The sequence below is a fragment of the Theobroma cacao genome, chromosome 7 (genome assembly GCF_000208745.1).
Source record: "Theobroma cacao cultivar B97-61/B2 chromosome 7, Criollo_cocoa_genome_V2, whole genome shotgun sequence".
NCBI classification, from domain to species: Eukaryota; Viridiplantae; Streptophyta; class Magnoliopsida; order Malvales; family Malvaceae; genus Theobroma; species Theobroma cacao.
This window is the reverse complement of record NC_030856.1, coordinates 10,463,716-10,475,428: the sequence shown is the minus strand read 5'-3', so window position 1 is coordinate 10,475,428 and position 11,713 is coordinate 10,463,716.

The following is an 11,713-nucleotide window of genomic DNA, read 5'->3' as shown; positions in this document are numbered from 1 at the left end:
ACTCCCATATGTTCGACCTCACCAAGGAAAAGAGGAAAGAAAGAAAGAACAAAACCCTAGTTAGAAAAATTCAAGAGAAAATTTTAGAATTTCAAGGAATCAAGTGACAAAAGGTAAGATTTTTCAATTTTAGCTTGAGATCTATCTTTCCTAAGCATTCTTTCTCATTTTCAATGGTTAAAATTCATGATTTCATGATGGATCCCTTGTTGGTCGAACCTAGGGGGAGAAGATTTGATGATGAATTTAGTTGAAAAACATGTTATTCTAGTGTTTTTAGTTGGTTGGTGATGTGTAGCATGAAAAGCAAACAAGAAAAATTCATGTTCTTCCATCACCCTCATTGGCCTAATCTTCCTTATGGTATGTTGATGGTGGATTTGATTTTATTTCAAGTGATTTGGTTAGGAACTAATGATTTATGGTGTAAAAAAATTAAGTATGAAAAACCATAGTGTTTATGCACCCACCATGGCTAAATTTCATAAGGAATCTAGTGATGATGATTCTTGTGATATCTTGTGTTATTTAGTTAGAATTTAATGAATGGTGGTGATGAAAATCGAAAATGATAATTTTAAACTATAGTTCTTTTTGTAAATAAGTTGAATAACAATGAGAAAGTCAAGCTCATTGAGGCGCTTTGGTGTATTTTGGGACATTGGAAGTGTGATGAATATAATTAGAGTCAATTTGGATGTTTTGGTTAAATCAAAGGTGGAGAGTTCGAATTAGGTCGAAAACCGATCCATTCCAATCACAATTGAACCAACGTGTAACATCGTCATTAAGTGACTATCCAAACAACCTCATGCATTCATATAGAGCCTGAAATACATTTATAATGTCATGACACAATATATTGAATTATTTGTCGTGTATTGTGTATAGGTGGTGAGTCTTCTAACAAGGGTAAAGACATTGTGCCAGAAGACCAAGAATAGGAGTATTTTGAACTCCCGATATCGTGAGTAACCTTATTATCGTCTTAATTATCTAAAGTAGTTTTTATTCGTTTTTGTGATTTTATAGAAAAATGAGTTTAAATGGTAAATCCTTATGTTTTATAAGTAAAATGTGATTAAATGAAATGTGTTTATAAATCATTTTGAAATTGAATGATGATTTTAGAAATTGAGTAATTGGAGACTGTTTGTTTGTGTTGTAAATTTATGGTTTGAATTGAATGGCTTATGGTGATATTGGCATGAATGGTTGAATTGGAAATTGTGTTGAAATTGTATGAACTGTTTGTTTTGCCTTAACAGGCTGGGTAGTAATATAATTGCCATGTCATGCTGTTGAAACTTTTATTGATTTGGTGGGATATTGATTAGTCACTGCAGCGGCGGGTTTCCGTTGATCAGCCTATTAGAGAAGGGCACGGTAAATCCAGTTATATTTTACCTCGGTACGAGAGGCGCGGAGGGTATCTCCTGAGGTAAAACTTTAGAGTTCACTACGCGCTAAACCACCACGTGAGGGTGAACTCAGCCAACGGCAATGAACGACTATGCTTTTAAACGTAAAAATGTGTTTTATGCATATATGAACTTTTCTTTAACAGCCTTGGCGGAGTCGGTTAGATGCCCCGGCCAAGGTATCCCCGAGAATGAGTTTTGGCACAAGCCAAATTTTTAAGAAATTCATAAGCCATGTTGATTATTTGAGTGAAATGAATTTATTTTGTTTAGTTGAAATGAGTTTGAAACGTTATGAATCATAGTACGATGAACTATTTTAAATTGTCTCCATTTACTCAGCTTTAGATATTTTAGATGATATTTATTTACTCACTGAGTTTATATAAACTCACCACCCTCCTTTCCACCCATTTCATGTTCAGGATAGTCTGTAGATAGCTGATTTCGTTGAAGGTTATAGTTGGATTTGCATCCTAAAAAACCGTAGGTTCGCAGCCTTCGTTACTTTTAGTCATTCGAGAGGGCCCACATGTCATTGTAAATTAAATTACACATTCTGACTTACTGTGTTACTGTATGTACAAATTTATTTTGCTTTGACGCTACAAAAATTATTTACGAATATCTCTATAAATATTATTTCATAAGAAAATGGAATATTTATTTAATATTTTTATTTTATTCTAATAGCTATCATTTCACTTTAAATGAATGTTTTAGACATCTAAACTTATTTTTGGTTATGAAATATGTATCTTTCACTCATCTACTACATTTTTATATGGTTTCGAAATTTTTGGAGAAAAATGACCAAAATACCCCTGTGAGACGAAAATTATTTTTTTATTGTTTTGGTTTGGAAATAGCTTATAATCTTTTAAAATATGATATTAGCATTTGTTGCTCGTAGCGGAGGTAAGAAAACTGATATTAAAATCTTGCAGAGTTTCGGTTGGCATTTCGAGTAATGAATGTCTATTGGGACATCGTGGCGGTTGTCACGGGCTCGAAAAGAGTACCGGGTCGTGACAATTGTAGCACAAGTTGTGAGTGTGACGCTATGCGAACCTCCCAAGTCTTTAGTAAGTTGACTTTTAATGTGGAAATTTTGAACTTTGAATTGGTGTTTGCATCATTAGGTACAAGAAGCCGCCTATAATACGCGCCACCACGAAGAGTTCTAGAGGGCTAAATTCCCCAAATGAGTCCATAAATAGACCATGAGCTTCTACTTTGGGTAGTCGTGGCAAGGCTAAAGCTAAAGGCAAAGTTGCTAGGCCTGCTGATGATCTGGGTTTTGAGGAGAGACACACTAGTACTAGTTCTAAGGGGACAATGGGTAATCATGTGATAGAACTTGGTGTAACCCTAAAAAAGTTGGTAGCTAGGCTACAAAGTTTGACACAATAGTTTGCCATATTCCAACAAAGAAGTGAAAGGCATTTAGACGAGTACGTGGATTCTAGTTCTCAAGATTCGAAGTACGTGCCACAAACCAAGATGGGATAATGGATTATAAGCTAAAGTGATCAATTGATGTGCATCCACCTTTTAGATCATGCATACAATAAAGCTCATGGAAGATATAGTCAATATTCAAATGCATATTCAAAATAAATTTCAACTATGTCAACACAAGGTATAGATCATGATCAAACTTGACTTGAGTTATGAAGTTAGGCACTAGAAGTAATTTTATTACTTAAGTCAAGTTTCAAGTACTTTAAATATTTAGGTTAAGAAAAACAAATCATGTTATAATCAAACTTGACCAAAAATAATAGATGGACCAAATATATTTTTCATGGAGTTCAATGAGTTCATCATAATCAAATTCATTTGCATAATCATGAAGTCAATCTTGGAACAAGCATTTCAGTACAAATATGAAGCATATTTCAAGAATTCCTAGACTAAGCATTTGAACATTCTAATTCTCAAGAATTGATTTTTCAATATAAGCACATGAGAAATAATAAATTCAAACACTTATAAACAATTTCCCATTTTTCAATGTTAACATTGTAAGCTTGAATATTTGTGTTTGGATCAAATGATCTGAAAGTATTCATAATGCATGTTTTTAAGAGCCAAGAATCATCATTGAGAAGAGATTCATGAAAGAATTTAGGACTCTAGGTTAGCAATTTAATCCATTAAACTGAGTTAAGAGAGAGAGAGAGAGACAATATTCAGATGAAGTATTGAGAGATATCATAATCTTAGGTCTAGTAATCACTAAAAGTAATTTTGCTGAAATATTTGTTTTAATTATTAGTTTATTAGTTTCAAATCTTTCTTTTTAATTTTAATTGTTTAGATAAAATTAGAGTGTGTTAATTTTAGTAGTTAACAATAAGGATTAATTCAATTCTCTGTGGAATTGACACTCTACTCATTTCAATATTATCTTTGCGGTACGTGTACTTGCGTGAGTAGAAAATTGAACAACAAATGGACAAGGAGTAAAGTAAGAGAGCATTTTAAGGCATCAAAATTGTCCATTTTGGCTCCAAAGCACCTAGAGATCATCCTTTCATGATTAAACGTCAATCCCTTTTGAAGGGATTTTGTCCCAAAAGGCATTTTTCCTAAAAAGAATTGACCTTTATGAAAGGGGGGTTAATCCCTGCATTATAAAAACCAACAAAAGTGAAGAAAAATGCATTTTTGCCAAAGTGCAAGGGTTTCGAAACATGGATTTATGTAAGAGAAAGTTGGATTTTCAATTCAACCATGTTTAAAATATCATTTTGGATATGTATGCCTTAATATTTTTCAATAAAAACATGTGAATTCAAAATTTGGCTCTCATTTTACAATTTGTGCTAATTGTGCTCAAACACTAAGTAGTTGAATAGCTCATTTAAAAATTTATGCCTCTAACAAGCATGCTTAATTTTTATCATAATGCATGAATTTGACTTATAAAATGTACAACAAGCATATTAGGCAACGTTTAAGCATAATAAGTATCAAATTTAACATTTTCAACATTTTTCCAACATATGGGCAAAAATGCCTTTGAGTTCATTCAAGCATTCAGTCATGCATTCATTTGCATCCAAAACAAATTTAATAGCATTTTCAACATAAGGTACACTTGTCTAAGTTTCATATCACTGAAATCATTTTAACCTCAAGGATGTCAATCATTGAAAGGACATTTTTTCATTTGCTTGAAAGATGCCATCAATGTCAAATTATCACACTCAAGATCATGCTTAAGAAAAACATTTTCTATTAATTTCACAAATTATGAGAGAAATAACTAGCAAAAGAAATTTGTGCAATTTACATATATCAATTTAATTTTGCTCAAGCAAGCTATGTCATCAAAGACAATAAATCAATTTCAATCAAAGGAGCAAGAAAGTTTTGCAAGAAAATCATTTGATAAAAATTTAATCTCTCTTTTCAAAATTTAGCACTTAGAACATACAAGATTTGAGTTAGACATGCTTTGTGTAAAATTATAAGCTCAATGTCACTCACTTTTGTTTAATTATGCTCTAAATGATTAATGAAATATGCAATGAGCATAATGAATCATGTTTATGAATGTCAAGGGTCATTTTCAAATATCTCACAATCATATACTAAGAATGTCCTTGTGACCATTCAAGCTTGCAAGTAAGCATGCATATCTAATAAGAAAAAGTCAATAAGTATTTTTATCATGAAACAAATTTGTTCAATTCATAAATCATTATAAACTCAAGGATGACAAATATTACTTATATAAGTTTATTGTAGCTCTAAAAATACCAATTCAAGTAGTCAAAACTTATCAAGCTCATTTTTAACTATCTTGAACTTTTCAAGGAAGTTCTAAATTGCAAATTACGATTGGTTAAGTGGTCAAATTATCTTGGATACAAGAAAATAAAAAAGTCAACTGTTCAAACTCAATTTTCCTTGTTTAGACTACTAGAATAGGTAAGAATGAAAATCATCAAATATGCTCACGTTGCCATCATATCATCAACATCAAAAGTTTTTATGTTCAAGATTATACTAAAAAATTATTTTTCTTCAAAAACACTAATATGCAAGCAATTTAAAAAGAAAAGGAAATTATATCAAATCAATTTTCCAAAAGCAAGCTAAATCAATACAACTCAAATAAATAAGAACTACAAAGCAATTTTTTCAAAAATAAATAAATGAGCATGATGATATATTCAAGATTAAATATAAGTAAATACTCAATATTTTGGCTTATACTTTCTTCAAGATTATGCAATTTATAACATGTATCACATTTAAATCAATTTTGCATAATCCAGATTTATCAATAAAGCTCAAAAGAGAGTAGCCAAAGAATTATGCATTTAATATTCGAGCAAAAATAGACAACCAAAATTTCAATAAAAAAGGAACATAACTTTAGAAACCAATCTAAACCAATCAATCTCAAGAATGAAGCAAAATTCTCAAATTTAAAAGAATAAAAAGATTTTTGTTATAGAGGTCACCCACTTTCCATTGTGTGTTTAAAAAGCATTCAATTTTTCAATTGTTTCTCCTTGCTTTAACACACCTACAAGAGACTTTCTCATTTGATTTTTTTATCCAAATTGAATTAGATCTTTCAAAGTTAGTCTCATCACACAAAGTTCTTTTGAAACCCACACTTGGTTAATCATATAAGATAAACATTTTCTAATTGGACAAGTGCATGAATAATGACCATAAAATAAACACTGATCGCATTTGGTCAAACTAGAAAATGTGGTATTCATGAAAACTTTTTGTTTTTCATTTGTCAAATCTTCAAGCTTCATTTTCACATCTAAATTCTACTTTTCTAGAACATCAATTTTCTTTTGGCAAGCTTCAAAATCTATTTTCAATTTTTAATTTTCCTTTTCCAAATCAACTTTTGCCTTCAATAAAAATTCATTTTTAGCATTAACTTTTTAAATCATTTTCTCATGTTTCAAATACATTTTCTCAAATTTACAAGCTAAATCTTCAAAAGCATCTTGCAATTCACCAAATGAATATGAAATAGGTTCATAAAGTGAGGAGTTTACCTTAAGCTCTTCAAGAGCCATGAGGCATGATTTGAATTGGATTGAGGATTAATTTTCACTTTTTTTGCCTTGCTATTTGTTGAGCATTAACATTCACTCACAAGGCTTTTCTTCCAATTCCTCATCCTTCTTTGCTTCCTCATACAACTCTTTTAATTTCTCCCAAATTTCTTTGGCACTTTCACTCTTGGAAACTCTCTTGCAATCATTATCATTATGTGCACAAAGAAGAGTATGCATGGCTTTGTTACTGAGTTGTACCACATTTATGTCATTTATGTCCCACTCTATTTTTCCCTTGGTTGGCTTGTATGGACAATCAACAATTGTTCACCAAACTTCATAATCATTGGTTAGAACAAAAACCTTCATTCTATTCTTCCAATAAATGTAATTCTCACCATTGATTAGAAAAGACTCCACAAGTGATTGCCTTTCACCAAGAATTGTTGTAATAAAATTCATAGTCATGTCTTGGAGCTAAAAAGGATCACTCAAAAGCTTTTAAATCTACAAAATTGAGTCCAAGCTCTAATACCAATTGTTAGGAATGTTCGCTCAATAATAATGAGAAAAAAATCCAAGAGGGGAGGTGAATTGGATTTATAAAAATTCTTTTTAACAAATTAAACTTTTAATGAAGACAAACTTGAAGACAAGTTCCCAAATTTGTTTTCACTTTAAAACATACCAAAAGTAATTTAATGAGAAAATTAATGAACAAACAAGTTGAAAACAAGTTTTCAAAGCTTTTCAAAGTTAAATACGCAAGTGAAAAATTTTCACAAACTTCCAATAAAGGCAAGCTAAAAACAAACTTTTTTTTTTTGGTTAAAGTGTGAAAAAAGTAATTTGAAGAGTAAATTAAAGAATAAACAAGTTAAGAAAAAATTTTCAAAACTCTTCAAAGTAAATAAAATGCAAAAGTATATCAAAGTATGTCAAAAATAACTTGAAGAGTAAATTAAAGAATAAACAAGTTAAGAACAAAATTTCAAACTTTTCAAATTAATAAAATGCAACAGTATATCAAAGTGTGTCAAAAATAATTTGAAGAGTAAATTAAAGGATTGACAAATTAAAATAAATTTGATAAACTCTTTAGTATAAATGCATAAATTCAAAGAGTAAAAAGTAAAGAGAAAAAACACAAAGAATTTATAAAGTTTCAGTCCTTTCTATAGGTGCCTATGTCCTCTCCCTTAGAAAGTGATGGAGTTTAATCCATTATTGAATAAATTCAATACAATGCTTTTTAAAGGTTCAAACATAGCCATTGCCTTTCAAGGTTCAAGCACAACCGTTATACATTACTTTTTAAAGATTAAGTTATAACCTTTATGCCTTTCAAGGATCAAGCACAACCTTTGAATACTATCTTTTGAAGGCTAAAGTATAACCTTTTTCTCTCTTACAAGATTGAAGCAAATATACCTCTAGAAGGTGGGTTTTCTTAAATAAGTACAAAGTTGAAAAAGTATGATAGTGATAAAGATGATTACAAAAGATAGGAATGAAGGCACAAAGAAATTATAGCATAAGAAAGCTTAAAAGCTTGGTGGAAGAATGTGAATTGCTTGCCCTAGCTTGGTCTTTATTTTTTTCTTCTTTTTCTTCATATGATTTGATTCTTATCAAATGATGTTTTTCTCTACTCTTCTTACCTTGTAAATGTGTTGGAGAAGTCCTTTTTATAGTTTGAAGAGTCTTGGAGCTGTTGAAGGTGATTTAATGAAGAATCTAGTTAGTTTTCTTTTGAATCCTATGTCTAACGACTCTCAAGGATCGAGCTTGGATGATAGGGTCTTGATCCTTTGAAGTTACAATGACTTCACCTTTTTTCTGTGTTTGGCTAAGATCAACTTCTTAAACTTGGGATGAGATCTTTGCTTCATATTTTCCTTCAATAATAACTTGTAGGATCAAGCTTTTAAATATGTATGTCGATATTAGTTCCACATGCTTGAAATATTTTTGTTTTTCTTTTTCAAGAATCGAGCTTTAGAAGTACAAGGGTCGATCCTCTAAAATCAATAGCTTTTTCATTCTTGTTTCTTTCTTGGGATCAAGCTTCTAGCTTTGTGAGGTTGATCCTTAGTTTATCCAGTAGCTTTTTTAATTACGCTTCTTCTTGGAATTGGTCGACCAAGCTAAGGGGTTGATCTTTCCAACTTGATTTATACGAAATCCTTCCTTTTGAAACCATTTTGGTGCTTAACATTTATAATTTTAAAAGTAAATGCAAGGGAGGTTTTTACATGAATAATTTAAATTCAAGACTCACTTAAAGCAAATTCAAAATTTATTCAATCAAAACCCATTCAAACAAGTTTAGCACTAACTCAAGCAATTTGAAACTTTTTACATGAAAACACAAAGGCACTTCAAGAGTAAATGAATGGAAGTTTTTAAGTTTAAGAGCACATTCAAACAAGTTCAAAGATGATTCAAATAAGTTCAAGGATCACTCAAACAAGTTTAAAATTCATGAAGGAAATTTTGATCATTTTTGTCATTTCAAAACTATAATCATTTTAAAGCTAATGAAGCTAACAACCCTTGAATCTCTTTTTACACACTCTTTCAATCTTTTGCTAGTGTGCGTGCTTGTGTGCCTTAAGCTTGTTGCTATTGTGTGTGTGTGTGTGTGTGTGTGTGTGTGTGTTATGCTTGCATTTATCTGCATTTGTGTTGCTTCAAGGACCTTTATGGCCTTGATTAATGCTAATAGGCATATTTAGGTTGACTTATACTCGAAGACCAGGGTAAGGGTAAGTTTAGGACCACACTGAGTGGTATTAAAAACCATTATGTGACAGTTGGTATCAAAGTAGTTACGATTAGTGGGTAAGCCATTGGGTTCAATTGCGATCAATTGCAATCAGTTATGAGCCAGATAGTGTACAAGTTGAATAGAAGGTGATTTGGGGTAAGCAATGGCTAAAGAGTCAATCTCGCCCCAAACAATTTTGGAAGTGATGGAAGGCTAAGGCATCGTACACATCGATGGGCTAGAGTCTAAAGGGAATGAGTCACGAGCGAGATATAAAGGGCTTTGAATCACTCATTAAACACCCTGAACCAAAAGAACATCAGCTTGAAGGTGATAGTGAAGGAGTTAAAATAAGAGCTCGAGCAATTTAGGGGAAAAGTAGTTAAGTGTCAAGTTGTTTCAATAATAAGTTCATAAGGTCTTTGGGTGGAGGTTCCCAAACTAGTGCCATTTGTGGGGAACTGCTTTGCCAAGAAAGTTTACAACTTCATATGGGGCATGGAGTAGTATTTCTAGGTGGTCGGGATAACGGAAGGGGCCAAGGTGAGCACTATTGCTTTGTTTTTGACAAATATACTTCTCCAATGGTGGCATTATAGGGATGATAGGGTGAGGTGTGGAAAACGTGCTATGGCCACATAGGAAAAGCTCATACAAGAGTTGAGGCAACTGTTTAAGCTTGAGTATGTGAAAGATGAGGTTAAGGGCAAGATTTGTAGGCTCAAGTAGAAAGGTAAGGTGAATGAGTATTGCCGAGAATTCTTTAAGTTGCTACTCATGGTCTTAGACATGAGTGAGTGGGAGGCATTGTTTTGCTTCATGGATGGGTTAAAACCATGGTGAAGGTTGAGTTGCAATGTTGAGGTGTGCGGGATATGAGCCGCCCCATTGCTGCGGCAAAATTGTTAGTTGAGCTTGAGCTCATCAACTCTTCCAAACATTAACGTGGATAGGGAAAAAGGAATGACGAAAGCTCCTCATTCGAGAGGGAGGCTGACCGAAAACCCATTCACCCTAAGGTTAAAATCGAAGACAAGAGTTTGGTGAAGAAGGTTTTCAAGTGCTACTTGTGTGACGAAGCCTATCGAGTGAGGGATTGCTCGATCAAGAAGAAGTTTTCAGTGATTGAAGGCAAGAGTAGCGAAGGTGAGCGAGCCACAACAAGAAGAGCCCAAGTGCCTAGATGTCATCATGGAAGATAAGGAGCCTACAAAGGAGTTGTGGTTAGGTGCTATTATCGTGAGTGCCACGAGACAAGGGGTTCTTTAGTGGTATGACAAGGAAGTGGTGTAGAAGGAGGAGGCGTAGGTGAACTTGCGAAAAGTTGTAGTGTTCCCCTAGCAATGAGGATGTTGCTAACTTGAGCGGGGGAGAGTGTCATGTATCGTGTGACCAGAAGGACAAGGAAAGGCCATTCGAAGTGTCAAACCATAAGGCAGTAGGTCATGAGCAGGATGGAAAAGTCACCCACAAGCCTTAGAGGCTATTTGCCTAAGTAGGCAAGCTAGGCATGCAGGGTCGCAATAGCCCAACCAACCCGCATGCCATTGGGCTAAACTACGAGCAACATCAAGACAGCTTGCAAGCCCACACGCGAGCATGCCACTCACAAGAGGCAACACAATGCCCCACAGTGTTATTGCATGAAAGGACTACCTGGTGGAAAATTCCCATTCAAGAGCCACAAGAAGCTAACCCTAAATCCCTTTTCAAACTTGTACAACAGAGTTTGACCCTTGGAGGCCCTTTGTCTATAAATACCCCATCAAACACACTTGTAAACAAGCTGACTAATTAATAAACTATTCCATCGCCCTTAATTTCTCTTTACACATTCTCTTAATTATCTACTGGTGCCTGTGCTAGTGTGGCTTGAGCTTGTTGTTGAGTGTGTGTGTGTGTTGTGCTTGCATTCATATGCATTTGTGTTGTTTCAAGGATCTTTGTGGCCTTGATTAGTGCTAGTAGGCATATTTAGGTTGACTTAAGCTCGAAGATAAGAGTAAAGGTGAGTCTGAGGCTGTATGGTGAGTGGTATGAAAAACCACCACGTCACAAACAACCCTCATTCATTTTTCAACTGCTTGTTATAATATTTTTGTTGTTATCTACAAATAAATCTATTGAATAATTACCAAATAATGGAGTAATACCTTTTTTTCAAAAAAAAAAAAAAATCCCACTTCCCAACTTAGGAAGAGTAAAAACCAAAAAGAAAGAATAGAAAAAAAGCCCAAACTCACAGTCAAACCCATCAAAAAGCTGTTTTGCAGACATGAGTTTGTTGAAGGCATTTTTATGCTATTAAGCAGTATGTAAATCAACTACCACGAGATACTTATTGCAAATAGAATAACCTTACCCACACTAATTAATAGACTATTTTGTACAAATACCAAACAAACTCAAGTCATTTAATTCCTAATCTTGATAAAGATTCAAAAAATCTGAAAATTTATAAAATTGAGCAAGACCAA